General features: G+C 36.6%; 1 pseudogene across 1 annotated transcript; it reads left to right on the top strand.

Moving 5' to 3' along the window:
• Positions 1-12,839: 12,839 nt before the first annotated feature.
• Positions 12,840-14,011, top strand: LOC102140883 (developmental pluripotency-associated protein 2 pseudogene; annotated as a pseudogene). The gene has a single exon (XR_012434353.1). The product of XR_012434353.1 is annotated as a developmental pluripotency-associated protein 2 pseudogene (transcript).
• The last annotated feature ends 1,022 nt before the right edge of the window (positions 14,012-15,033 follow it).

Genomic DNA, 15,033 nt, shown 5'->3' with positions numbered 1-15,033 from the left:
CTGTATATTTCATGTTTAAATATCTGACAGAAAATGCCAAATGGAATTGGTATAAGGGAACGTATGGAAGCTTTAGGTTGAAGCAAGAGTTAATTTTAGGAGCAGTAATGCTTGGTACAATGTTATCACTTTATCCTAACGGTAAAAGGAGGGATGGTTCTCATACAAACCCCTGTCATACATGATCATGTTCTATGTGCCAGAATAGAGTGATGGTGAGGGGCCGAGTAATCTTTCTCACCTTTTTTATGTTTACTCAGTTAGATTTCATTAAACTTTGACTGAACTTAAATATTTTTGATTAATGAGAGGAGCCTGGTGGGTAAAGTAAAACACTCAAAACTCAAAATAAATGCCTTTTTTTTCTTTTTTTTTGCCTTCAAATACCAGCTTGGTGGAGGAGTTGTCTTTGGAGAATAGCACTAGCTGAATGTATCTCAGTCCTGGACTCACATTCAGCTAGCTTATATCTAGATATAGATATAGAGGAAAAGTTATATCTAGATACAGCTATAGAGGAAATTATTTCCAGAAGGAATGGTGAGCAAAACAGCTCACCGTTGATTACTGTTGAAAGCTCAAGCATGATGAAACTGAAAAATGTCTACTGGGTTTAGCAATGTGGAGTGCACTGATTACAGAACATTTGATATGAAGGAGTGGCTGGAAATAGAACTCAGAGTTCTAAAAACGATGAAAGTGATTAAGAAAGGGAAGCAGGAAATGTAAACCATGCTCTTGAGAAATTTTGCTGTGAAGAGAAGGTCAGTAGCCAGAGGGGATTGAAGGCAGGTTTTAAAGATGAGAGTGAATTGAGACTGTTTATGATACTGATGGAAAAAGGAAGCAAGGGGAGAATACAATAAATAACTAAGGGACAATTTCTGGTAAGACAGCAGAAGAGGGGCTCCAGTGCATGGTTTAGATACTGGCCTTAGATAAAAGGAGAGGCACCATTCTTATTTTATAGGTGATGAAGAGGAAAGAATGAGCACGGATAAAAGCAGGTTTCTAGATTCCGTATGGGGAATTGCAGTACCTGTCTCATGGCTTGAACTTTCCTTGTAGGTAGGAGGTATGATCATGTGCTGATAATAAAATGGAAGATCTAGGATGAATTACGGGAGAAGTTGGAGATTTGAATAAAGTAAGGAAAATTAGAAATGGCTGACTTAGAAAAACAACTTGGCAGACAAGGCCCAGTGAAGGCTGTTGGTTTATTCCTTATATACAATTCTGTCTTGCTTGCTAGGATGCTCAAGTTTGAAAGTTAAGAAATAATGCTTTCTCACATTTATTTAGACACCATATAAACATTTTCTTTTAGTATTCACAATATCACCCCTATTTAGTAAAACATAATATCGTAATTATAAAGATTCCTGGTAAATTTTTCTAGTCTTATATTTTAAAATATTGAAACTATGTCCTTTTGACTGGGCACTGTGACTCAAGCCTATAATTCCAGCACTTTGGGAGGCCGAGGGGGGCGGATCACAAGGTCAGGAGTTCAAGACCAGCCTGGCCAGTATGATGTAACCCCGTCTCTACTACAAATACAAAAATTAGCCTGGCATGGTGGCACACACCTGTAGTCCCAGCTACTCGGGAGGCTGAGGCAGAAGAATCGCTTGAACCCAGGAGGCTGAGGTTGCAGTGAGCCGAGATCATGCCACTACACTCTAGCCTGGGTGACAGAGCAAGACTCTGTCAAAAAACAAAACAAAACAAAAACAAAAACAAAAAGAGAAGGAAAGAAACTGTCCTTTCTAACATTTTGTAATAAAACAATTTAAAATTAAAAGTGAATTTTAGCTTTCAGGAGAATGGGATAGTTTCAAAATTGTCTTCAGAAACTTTAAGATAAAATAGGAACAAACAGATTGCCAAAAATAGATTTTAGTGCTATAAGTAACTGAAATGATGTAAATTCGTCATTGTTTTTAAAATCCTTAAGATCCTTACTTTTAAGAATCAATAAGGTTCAAGTCAGGAGCAAGATGGCCGAATAGGAACAGCTCCAGCCTCCAGCTCCCAGCGTGAGAAACACAGAAGATGGGTGATTTCTGCATTTTCAACTGAGGTACGGGTTCATCTCACTACGGAGTGCTGGACAATCGATGCTGGTCAGCTGGTGCAGCCCGAACAGCGAGAGCTGAAGCAGGGAGAGGCATCGCCTCACCTGGGAAGCACAAGGGGGAAGGGAATCCCTTTTCCTAGCCAAGGGGAACTGAGACACACAACACTTGGAAAATTGGGTAACTCCCACCCTAATACTGCGCTTTACCAAGTGTCTTAGCAAACGACACACCAGCAGATTATATCCCACACCCAGCCCGGAGGGTCCCACGCCCACGGAGCCTCTCTCATTGCTAGCACAGCAGTCTGAGATCTAACTGCAAGGCAGCAGCGAGGCTGGGGGAGGGGCACCCACCATTGCTGAGGCTTAAGTAGGTAAACAAAGCCTCCAGGAAGCTCGAACTGGGCGGAGCCCACCGCAGCTCAAGGAGGCCTTCCTGTCTCTGGCAGAGGACAGATCCACTGCTCTCTTCAAAGCTGTCAGTATCTTTGTGGTGTTCTTTGTATTTCCTGAATTTGAATGTTGGCCTGCCTTACTAGGTTGGGGAAGTTCTCCTGGATGATATCCTGAATAGTGTTTTCCAACTTGGTTCCATTTTCCCCCTCACTTTCAGGCACCCCAATCAGACATAGATTTTGTTTTTTTCACATAATCCCATATTTCTTGGAGGCTTTGTTCATTTCTTTGTCCTGTCAGACAGCTTTGAAGAGAGCAGTGGATATCCCAGCATGGAGGTTGAGATCTGAGAACGGACAGACTGCCTGCTCAAGTGGGTCCCTGACTCCTGAGTAGCCTAACTGGGAGACATCCCCCACTAGGTGCAGACCAACACCTCACACCTCACACAGAGGGGTACACCCCTGAGACAAAGCTTCCAGAGCAAGAATCAGACAGCAGCACTCGCTGTTCAGCAATATTCTATCTTCTGCAGCCTCTGCTGCTGATACCCAGGCAAACAGGGTCTGGAGTGGACCTCAAGCAATCTCCAACAGACCTACAGCTGAGAGTTCTGACTGTTAGAAGGAAACTAACAAACAGAAAGGACACCCACACTAAAACTCCATCAGTACGTCACCAGCATCAAAGACCAAAGGCAGATAAAACCACAAAGATGGGGAAAAAGCAGGGCAGAAAAGCTGGAAATTAAAAAAATCAGAGTGCATCTCCCTCTCCAAAGGAATGCAACTCATCGCCAGCAACGGATCAAAGCTGGATGGAGAATGACTCTGACGAGTTGAGAGGAGAAGGCTTCAGTCGATCAAATTTCTCAGAGCTAAAGGAGGAACTACGTACCCAATGCAAAGAAACTAAAAATCTTGAAAAAAGAATGGAAGAATGGAAAACTAGAATAAAACTGAAAATCTTGAAAAAAGAATGGAAGAATGGATAACTAGAATAATCAATGCAGAGAAGGCCATAAACGAACAGACAGAGATAAAAACCATGACACGAGAGATACGTGACAAATGCACAAGCTTCAGTAACTGACTCGATCAACTGGAAGAAGAAGTATCAATAATTGAAGATCAAATGAATGAAATGAAGCGAGAAGAGAAGTCTAGAGAAAAAAAAAGGAAAAAGAAATGAACAAAGCCTCCAAGAAATATGGGATTATGTGAAAAAACCAAATCTACATCTGATTGGGGTGCCTGAAACTGGGGGGGAAAATGGAACCAAGTCAGAAAACACTCTTGAGGATATCATCCAGGAGAACTTCCCCAACCTAGTAAGGCAGGCCAATTTTATTCAAATTCAGGAAATACAAAGAACGCCACAAAGATACTCCTTGAGAAGAGCAACTCCAAGACACATCATTGTCAGATTCACCAAAGTTGAAATGAAGGAAAAAATGTTAAGGGCAGCCAGAGAGAAAGGTTGAGTTACCCACAAAGGGAAGCCCATCGGACTAACAGCAGATCTCTCGGCAGAAACTCTACAAGCCAGAAGAGAGTGGGGGCCAATATTCAACATTCTTAAAGAAAAGAATTTTCAACCCAGAATTTCATATCCAGCCAAACTAAGTTTCATCAGTGAAGGAGAAATAAAATCCTTTACAAACAAACAAATGCTTAGAGATTTGTCACCACCAGGCCTGCCCTACAAGAGATCCTGAAGGAAGCACTAAACATGGAAAGGAACAACTGGTACCAGCCATTGCGAAAACATGCCAAAATGTAAAGACCATCGATGCTAGGAAGAAACTGCATCAACTAATGAGCAAAATAACCAGCTAATATCACAATGACAGGATCAAAGTCACACATAACAATATTAACCTTAAATGTAAATGGACTCAATGGTCCAATTAAAAGACACAGACTGGCAAATTGGATAAAGAGTCAAGACCAATCAGTGTGCTGTATTCAGGAGACCCATCTCACATGCAGAGACACACATAGGCTCAAAATAAAGGGATGGAGGAAGATCTACCAAGCAAATGGAGAACAAAAAAAAGCAGGGGTTGCAATCCTAGTCTCTGATAAAACGGACTTTAAACCATCAAAGATCAAAAGAGACAAAGAAGGCCATTACATAATGGTAAAGGGATCAACTCAACAGGAAGAGCTAACTATCCTAAATATATATGCACCCAATACACGAGCACCCAGATTCATAAAGCAAGTCCTCAGAGACTTACAAAGAGACTTAGACTCCCATACAATAATAATGGGAGACTTCAACACCCCACTGTCAACGTTAGACAGATAAACGAGACAGAAAGTTAACAAGGATATCCAGGAATTGAACTCAACTCTGCACCAAGCAGACCTAATAGACATCTACAGAACTCTCCACCCTAAATCAACAGAATATACATTCTTCTCAGCACCACGTCACACTTATTACAAAATTGACCACATAGTTGGAAGTAAAGCACTCCTCAGCAAATGTAAAATAACAGAAATTATAACAAACTGTCTCTCAGACCACAGTGTAATCAAACAAGAACTCAGGACTAAGAAAATCAATCAAAACTGCTCAACTACATGGAAACTGAAAAACCTGCTCCTGAATGACTACTGGGTACATAACAAATTGAAGGCAGAAATAAAGATGTTCTTTGAAACCAATGAGAAGAAAGATACAACATACCAGAATCTCTGGGACACATTTAAAGCAGTGTGTAGAGGGAGATTTACAGCACTAAATGTCTACAAGAGAAAGCAGGAAAGATCTAAAATTGACACCCTAACATCACAATTAAAAGACCTAGAGAAGCTAAAGCAAACACATTCAAAAGCTAGCAGCAGGCAAGAAATAAGTAAGATCAGAGCAGAACTGAAGGAGATAGAGACACAAAAAAAACCCTCCAAAAAAATCAGTGAATCCAGGAGCTGTTTTTTTGAAATGATCAACAAAATTGATAGACGACTAGCAAGACTAATAAAGAAGAAAAGAGAGAAGAATCAAATAGATGGATTAAAAAATGATAAAGGGGATATCACCACCGAGCCCTAGAAATACAAACTACCATCAGTGAATACTATAAACACCTCTACGCAAATAAACTAGAAAACCTAGAAGAAATGGATAATTTCCTGGACACTTACACTCTCCCAAGACTAAACCAGGAAGTTGAATCCCTGAATAGACCAATAGCAGGCTCTGAAATTGAAGCAATAATTAATAGCCTACGAACCAAGAAAACTCCAGGACCAGATGGATTCACAGCTGAATTCTACCAGAGGTACAAGGAGGAGCTGATACCATTCCTTCTGAAACTATTCCAATCAATAGAAAAAGACGGAATCCTCCCTAACTCATCTTATGAGGCCAACATCATCCTGATACCAAAGCCTGGCAGAGACACAATAAAAAAAGAGAATTTTAGACCAATATCCCTGATGAACATCGATGCAAAAATCCTCAATAAAATACTGGCAAACCAAATCCAGCAGCACATCAAAAAGTTTATCCACTATGATCAAGTGGGCTTCATCCCTGGGATGCAAGGTTGGTTCAACATACGCAAATCAATATACGTAATCCATCATATAAACAGAACCAAAGACAAAAACCACATGATTATCTCAATAGATGCAGAAAAGGCCTTTGACAAAATTCAACAGCCCTTTATGCTAAAAACTCTCAATAAATTTGGTATTGATGGAACATATCTCAAAATAATAAGAGCTATTTATGACATACCCACAGCCAATATCATATTGAATGGGCAAAAACTGGAAGCATTCCCTTTGAAAACTGGCACAAGACAGGGATGCCCTCTATCACCACTCCTATTCAATATAGTGTTGGAAGTTCTGGCTAGGGCAATCAGGCAAGAGAAAGAAATCAAGGGTATTCAGTTAGGAAAAGAAGAAGTCAAATTGTCCCTGTTTGCAGATGACATGATTGTATATTTAGAAAACCCCATCATCTCAGCCTAAAATCTCCTTAAGCTGATAAGCAACTTCAGCAAAGTCTCTGGATAAAAAATTAATGTGCAAAAATCACAAGCATTCTTATACGCCAGTAACAGACAAACAGAGAGCCAAATCAGGAATGAACTTCCATTCACAATTGCTTCAAAGAGAATAAAATATGTCAGAATCCAACTTACAAGGGATGTAAAGGACTTTTTCAAGGAGAACTACAAAACACTGCTCAGTGAAATAAAAGATGACACAAAAAAATGGAAGAACATTCCATGCTCATGGATAGGAAGAATCAATATCATGAAAATGACCATACTGCCCAAGGTAATTTATAGATTCAATGCCATCCCCATCAAGCTACCAAAGAGTTTCTTCACAGAATTGGAAAAAACTGCTTTAAAGTTCATACAGAACCAAAAAAGAGCCCGCATTGCCAAGACAATCCTAAGTCAAAAGAACAAAGCTGGAGGCATCACGCTACCTGACTTTAAACTATACTACAAGACTACAGTAACCAAAACAGCATGGTACTGGTACCAAAACAGAGATATAGACCAATGGAACAGAACAGAGCCCTCAGAAATAATACCACACATCTGCAGCCATCTGATCATTGACAAACCTGAGAAAAAGAGGAAATGGGGAAAGGATTCCCTATTTAATAAATGGTGCTGGGAAAATTGACTAGCCATAAGTAGAAAGCTGAAACTGGATCCTTTCCTTACTCCTTATACGAAAATTAATTCAAGATGGATTAGAGACTTAAATGTTAGACCGAAAACCATACAAATCCTAGAAGAAAACCTAGGTAATACCATTCAGGACATAGGCATGGGCAAGGACTTCATGTCTAAAACACCAAAAGCAATAGCAACAAAAGCCAAAATTGACAAATGGGATCTAATTAAATTAAAGAGCTTCTGCACAGCAAAAGAAACTACTATCAGAGTGAACAGGCAACCTACAGAATGGGAGAACATTTTTGCAATCTACTCATCTGACAAAGGGCTAATATCCAGAACCTACAAAGAACTCAATCAAATTTACAAGAAAAAAACAACCCCATCAAATAGTGGGCAAAGTATATGAACAGACATTTCTCAAAAGAAGACGTGCATACAGCCAACAGATACATGAAAAAATGCTTGTCATCACTGGCCATCAGAGAAATGCAAATCAAAACCATAATGAGATATCATCTCACACCAGTTAGAATGGCAATCATTAAAAAGTCAGGAAACAAAAGGTACTGGAGAGGATGTGGAGAAATAGGAACACTTTTACACTGTTGGTGGGATTGTAAACTGGTTCAACCATTGTGGAAAACAGTATGGCAATTCCTCAAGGATCTAGAACTAGAAATACCATACGACTGAGCCATCCCATTACTGGGAATATACCCAAAGGATTTTAAGTCATGCTGCTATAAAGACACATGCACACGTATGTTTATTGTGGCACTATTCACAATAGCAAAGACTTGGAATCAACCCAAGTGTCCATCAGTGACAGACTGGATTAAGAAAATGTGGTGTATATACATCATGGAATACTATGCAGTCTTAAAAAGGGATGAGTTCGTGTCCTTTGTAAGGACATGGATGCAACTGGAAACCATCATTCTCAGCAACTATCGCAAGAACAGAAAACCAGACACCGCATGTTCTCACTCATAGGTGGGAACTGAACAATGAGATCACTTGGACTCTGGAAGGGGAACATCATACACTGGGGCCTATTATGGGGAGAGGGGGAGGGAGGGATGGCATTGAGAGTTATACCTGATGTAAATGATGAGTTGATGGTCCTGACGAGTTGATGGGTGCAGCACACCAACATGGCACAAGTATACATATGTAATAAACCTGTACGTTGTGCACATGTACCCTAGAACTTAAAGTATAATAAAAAGAAAAAAAAAAGAATCAATAAGATTCTTCTTGCACAAAAGTTTGAGTTTTTTGTAAAATTTGCCAAAATTACTGGAGCTCGAACTTTAATCCTTGAATGTCTTTTTGTAAAGTGAAAAACTAAGTATTGTCAAACCTAGACTGGGGATTAGGTCAATTAGTGAGATAATTTTTGATGTTATTAGGTGTTAATACATGTAGGGTAAACACTAATGATTTCATTTTTTCCTATAATAACAGAGGACTCCTAAAGATAATCAGAATGGGAATTATTTTCAGAATCTTTTTTTTTTCACTCAGTTCAGACGGCGCTTTCTATGTTTTATTGCCCAGGAAGTAAAAAAAAAAAAAAAAAAAAAAAAAAAAATTCTTGCTTTTAACAGATTTTAAAAGACAATTACAGATGTCTATTTAGTGGGTTTCTGTTTGTCCTGCTGATTCCTTTCTGCTTTATTTCCATTTCGTATTCAAGAAATTCAAGACCAGTGACTCATATAACAAATGTATTATAAAATGATTATGTTTTTATTTCTCCTTTTTTAAAAAACCAGTTCTGAGTATTCTTAAATCATCATACCCTCATTCTCCTGTTACATTATTGCTGGGCAAGATTTTTTTCAGGATGAACTAAAATATCATAATAGTTATGTTGCCCAAATTCAAATTTATTTTTTCAAAAGATTTTTAACACTTCATAAATATCAATTCAAGAGCTGAAAATTAACTTGAATACTTTTTTGAAAATTTGTCTTTATTTTAATCTCTTTTCTAAAGAGATTAATTGATTTATAAGAAGAATCTGAGGGAATTTGACAATAGTAGCTCTTTCAGAGATATGTGTTGTTTCTATCTGGTTTATTGGGCTTTCATTTGAAATTTCAAAGTGGTTTTTAAAGAATTTGGAGTTTCCACAAACCCCCAAATTAGCTTGCATGTATCTTCCTTTTTGTTTTTATAAAAACACTTGTATTATGAGAAAATTTGATCTCTTAAAATGTTTACCCTCAAATAATTCAGTAAGAACACATTTGGCTCTTTAATAATTCACATTTTCAAAATCTTTCATTTGTTTTGGCCCACATAACACGTAGACCTGTCAAAGTATGTTATTTACAATGGATGCAGAAGAATGCCTCTGGAATCACACAGCTAATTCTCTCACTCTCTCATTCAGCAGTGTTAGATTTCTTTTCATTTTAGAGTAATTATAGATAGCTATTCATATTGTTTGTAATAAATTAGTTTCAAAATTCACAGGAAATATGTGCACATGAGTGTGTGTGCACACATATGCACATACTTGACAGCATTCTTTCAATCACCTGTCACATATGGAGTTTTGCTGTCTAGCATGGTATTCTTCAACACCTGCCAAGATGTTAGAGCTCCATTTTATTCTGTGGGTTTACATTCCTTTGAAAGCTGAATAAATTAATCTTTTTATTTCTTTCATTTGCAGACAAACTTTTAAAGTTATTGCCTATTTCTCTTTACAAAATAAGCTTCTTTTTATTCATGTTTGTTTAAATCCTGCATCTTTCCTAAAATTGCTTGAGGCTCCATGAATTAAATTTAAAGAAACTTGAGAAAATCATTTTTATAGCAAGAGGCAGAATGTAATTTATTACACTACACAGAGCCCTGATGGTGATAAAAGATGTGTTTGGGTGTTTTTCCTTTTTAATCTGATCTGGATCTGAGCAATAAAAATTCAACACCCTGAAGGTCATTAAGTGGTATTTATACACTGATGAAGAAATATAACACTAACTACAGAATTTAGGGCAGACAACAATGATTGAAAGACACACACCATCATCATATAGATTGAAAGCTCAAACAGATTCAGCTCATCGGAGAAAAACTCTATTTGCTGACATAGAACTTTCCACTAAAACACATCAGTTCATTATAAGAACAACCAAATAACAACAACATGTCCAATCTAGAAAGTAATGCTTTTCTAAAATCAATGGGAAAATTTTACATGACATTTGATTTTTATCCTTAAATAATTCACTTAAATCCTACAAACTGAATTTATTATATGACTTTGTTGTATTATCTGTTATTCTTCTTTAATTGTTTTATACTTACTAGTCTCCTTAACTCTTTGGTTAGGTCCCTGAAGGCAGGAACTCTATTGTACACATCTTTGTATTTTATAAAATATTTCACAGAAGATTTGATAAAGTTAGCAGTCACTGAATTAATTTTTTGACAAGCAAAATAAATTGATAATCAATGACTACCTACAGTTAGTTGTTTTGCTGTTCAAAAGGTAAATTTTGCTTGTGATGCTATGTATTTGTCGTGTTACTTAGATGAAATCCCTGTGTTTTGAGCTGGATGGAAATATAAGCAATCAGGCAGTTAAACAAAAACTGCTTTGATGTCACAAGAACCTCAGAGGAATGCAGGTAGTCTCAGTTACCACAAGGAAATCTAGCATTTCCATCTGAAAAGTGTTTGCTTACTTCCTACCAAATGTTCACCACTGGATACTCTTAATAAATCATAATGATCTGTGTTTTATACTCACTGAAAATATCATAACACACTTTGATTTAGTTTGTTGACTTATAGGGAGGAAATAGAAATACACATTTTACCAACCTCTTATATTCCACATCATAGAGTAAGTCATTTAGGTATAAAAGGCAAATATCTTTGTAGTTTTACATTTTTTAAAATTTGTGCGTTATTTTCTTGTGTACGTCTAGTATGTACATATTTACAGCATGGCGCACCTGTTTGCTTTCTTCAGTTGTATGTAATAAACATTCAACACAGGAAAAGTTTAGGTAATTAACAATAATATTTATTTCAAAATTTAAACTTGTAAGTTAAGATTAAATGTTTAGGAATTAAGTTACATTATTTTTATGTTTGTATAATATCACTGCCAATACACTGCAACATAATACATATTTGAAAATGTTTTATGACAATTCACATGCTAATTTGATACACTTCTTTTTCCTTAAAATATATAGAGGGAAGATTGAACTTAACCTTAAATGAGACTGTCAAAGTCACTTTTCTTAGGTTTGATTCATGATCTTCACTCTCATGCCTCTACCTGCGCCTTCCCCTAAGACCTCATTTCAGTGTTCAGTCTTTATAACCCTGTTTTAATGGTAGTACCATCTTGCTTAGCAGCAATTTAACAAACTGTCATTGAAAGGCCTTTCTGTAGTCAGAAAAGCTGAAACGCCATCTTGATAGTATTGTGAATTTACATTATCAAAAGAAATAGCGAATAAGTTGAGATAATATTTCAGTGGAGGAAAATTAGAAGTCATCTTAGAAACAAGTTCTTCAGAAAAAAAAAAAATTGTCTTCAAGAAATAGCCTGGAATATATTCTCCCACACCCTACTCGCAATTTGTAAAATTATAGAGATTCTTAAGACTTCCTATCAAAACCAAATAAGTCATAAGCATTTTGTAGAAATTATTAAAATGTTTTCATTTTTAGTAATAAGCATCCTTTCTGAAATTTCAATATTTCATATATTTGTAGAGTAAAAATTGGGAAAAGAAATAGATCAAGGGAGATATATTTGATAGACTACATATAAATTTTAATTGACAAACTTCGGATTTTTAACAGAGAGGCTAGAAAACATTCTATAGTTTGAAGATTAATTTTGTTATCAGATGTTATGATCATTATATACCAGGATAGAAAATTACTCAATTCTGGAATAATGAAAGAATGTGATATGGATGATAAGACAATTCACTCAATGCTTCTGAGGCTAACATTTTCCGAAGAAATAGCAATGGTTAATGCCAGAACATTTAGTTGATTTCATGTGTTATTTGAAGTTCCTGGTACACATAGTGACTGATAATGAACTGTCTATTCCACATATGGGTTCACTAAGCAGCATATACTTTTGCTGTCTCTACAAAGTCTCAAAGCAGAAGGATGTCCTTAAGTATTCTGAAAAAGTAGAAAGTGAATGGGTGATCCTCATGGATATTTATGGTCACTACCTTACTGTCAAAAAGAAGAGACCATACAGGTAACATATCCCTTTAAAATATTCACAAGAGGAACAAATCTCAAGGATTTACTACTTAAAAGTGGGTATAGTTGAAGAAAACTGCCCCATCTACTTATTTTTTAAGTGATTTTTCATGTGCCAGCAGATATGTCTGTTACATTTGCTAATGGATATTTTATTACAAAGAAAAATACAAGAGACATAGACAGCTGTTATGTAAAGTCTTCCTGCCAACTTTAAAAGTGAAGAAATACTATTATCCTCATTAAAGTAGCATTAGTGATTACTTTTATTAATTTCCATTATAACTTGTAATGCTTTATTCATGAATAGTAAACATTATCAACTCTTATTCTCTAATTCTTAAATTAAGAAATATTTAATTGATAAATTTTCAAGAAAAAAACTGTATTCTTTGCTTAGGATCCCTTTTTTTTCTGTTTTAAAGAACAGTCCTTGCCTACCCCAGGGTGTCGCTGAAAATGTCAGACGCAAATTTGGATAGCAGCAAGAAGAATTTCTTTGAGGAGGAAGTAGATGATGAGGAAAGTGTGATTTTGACACTGGTGCCGGTTAAAGATGACGCAAATATGGAACAAATGGAACCAAGTGTTTCTTCAACTTCTGATGTCAAACTGGAGAAGCCTAAGAAATACGCTCAAGGTCATCTACTTCAAACAAATGAACAATTTACAGCTCCACAAAAATCTAGATGCAAAACACCAGCCCCTCCCTTGCCAACCATTTTGCCTCCCATTAATAAAGTGTGTCGGGACACAATGCGGGACTGGTGTCAACAACTCGGTTTGAGTACTAATGGCAAGAAAATCGAAGTTTATCTGAGGCTCCATAGGCATGCTTACCCTGGACAACAGCAAGATATGCCTGAAGTGTCACAAGGGACCAGATTACAGCGATGTTCGAGGAAACGCAAGGCAGTGACCAAGAGAGCAAGGCTTCAGAGATGTTATGAGGTGAATGAGAGAGCGGAAGAGACTAATACAGTTGAAGTGATAACTTCAGCACCAAGAGTCATGTTGGCATCATGGGCAAGAATTGCTGCAAGAGCTGTTCAGCCTAAGGCTTTGAATTCATGTTCCATTCCTGTTTCTGTTGAGGCCTTTTTGATGCAAGCCTCTGGCGTCAGGTGGTGTGTGGTCCATGGCAGACTTCTCTCGGCAGACACAAAGGGTTGGGTACGCCTGCAGTTTCATGCAGGTCAGGCCTGGGTGCCTACCACTCGCAGGAGGATGATTTCTCTCTTCTTGTTACCTGCCTGCATTTTCCCATCCCCAGGCATAGAAGATAATATGTTATGCCCCGACTGTGCTAAGAGGAATAAGAAGATGATGAGAAGATTAATGACAGTAGAGAAGTAGCAGCAACCTGTTTGAATACAATGTACTAAAGGAGGGATGTACTTTCAGACCATGTAACCTATTATGAAGGAATGGAAGAGGAGACAATATGAATGAATCCTCATGATCTACAAAACAAAATCATAGTGACTAGGACTCCACAGTGAAGATGGTTGACTAGTGACCCAGCCCCATCTAAAGAACCCCTTTCTGTAAGTCTGAAAACCCATTAAAATAAAGTCACTGCAATTGGAAAAAAAAAAAAAAAAAAAAAAGAACAGTCAAGAAGAGTTCTATTGCAAATAGCTTTATATAACCCCACAAAAATAATATAAAATATTTTCAGTGTTAATGCTCTTTATTTTTGCAGGGTGAGGAATTATTGATTGATATTTTATTTTATTTTTTTCTATACTTGGGTGATGTTCTGCTGTCTTCTGGCTTGCATTGCTTCCAGTGATAATTCTGCTATCATTTCTTATTTCTATTTTAAGCAATTTGATGATGTCCTAATTTAGTGTAATTTTTTTTGCATGTTTCTTTTGCTTGGAATCTGTTGTGCTTCTTGGATGTGAAGGGTAATTGTTTTCCTGAAATTTGTAAAACCTTCCACCTAATTTCTTTAAATATTTTTTCTGTCCACTCACACCCTTCTCTCTTTCAAAGGCTTCAATTACATATATATTAAGGCTACAAATTATTTCATAGCACACTAGTACTCCACTTGTTATATTTATTATATTTTCAGCCTTTTTTCTATCTGATTATCATTTTAAATATTTTCTGCAGTTATATTTTCAAGTTTACTAATACTTTATTTTGCATTTGTTAATCTGTTATTTATGCTATTGTGTATTTTTTACTTTTTACATGATTTTTAATCTTTCAAAGTTTATGTGGTATTTTACTTCTATGTCTGTACGTATTTTATGCTTAATCTTTCTTTTAGTTTTTTAAAATATGAAATGCAGTTAGAACTTTTATTGTCTTTATTAATTCTATCAACTGGTAATTTCTGGATTGGTTTCGATTCATTGATTTTCCTCTTCACAGTATATTTTATCATATTGTTTCTTTGCGTGCCTGCTCATTTTTTATTGGATGCCAGACATTCTACATCTTTTTCTTGTTGTGGTCTGAATATTTTTATATTACCACAAGTGTTCCTGAACTTTGTTCTTGGATGCAGCTAAATTACTTAGAAATATTTTGATTATTTTTTATTTTGTTTTTAAGTTTTTGTTACGCAGGACCAGAGCAGTGTTTAGTCTAGACTTAATTTTTCCCCACTCCA

Source organism: Macaca fascicularis, chromosome 4 (assembly GCF_037993035.2).
Source record: "Macaca fascicularis isolate 582-1 chromosome 4, T2T-MFA8v1.1".
In the NCBI taxonomy this organism is placed as follows: Eukaryota; Metazoa; Chordata; class Mammalia; order Primates; family Cercopithecidae; genus Macaca; species Macaca fascicularis.
This window is presented reverse-complemented; position numbering and strand designations above follow the sequence as displayed.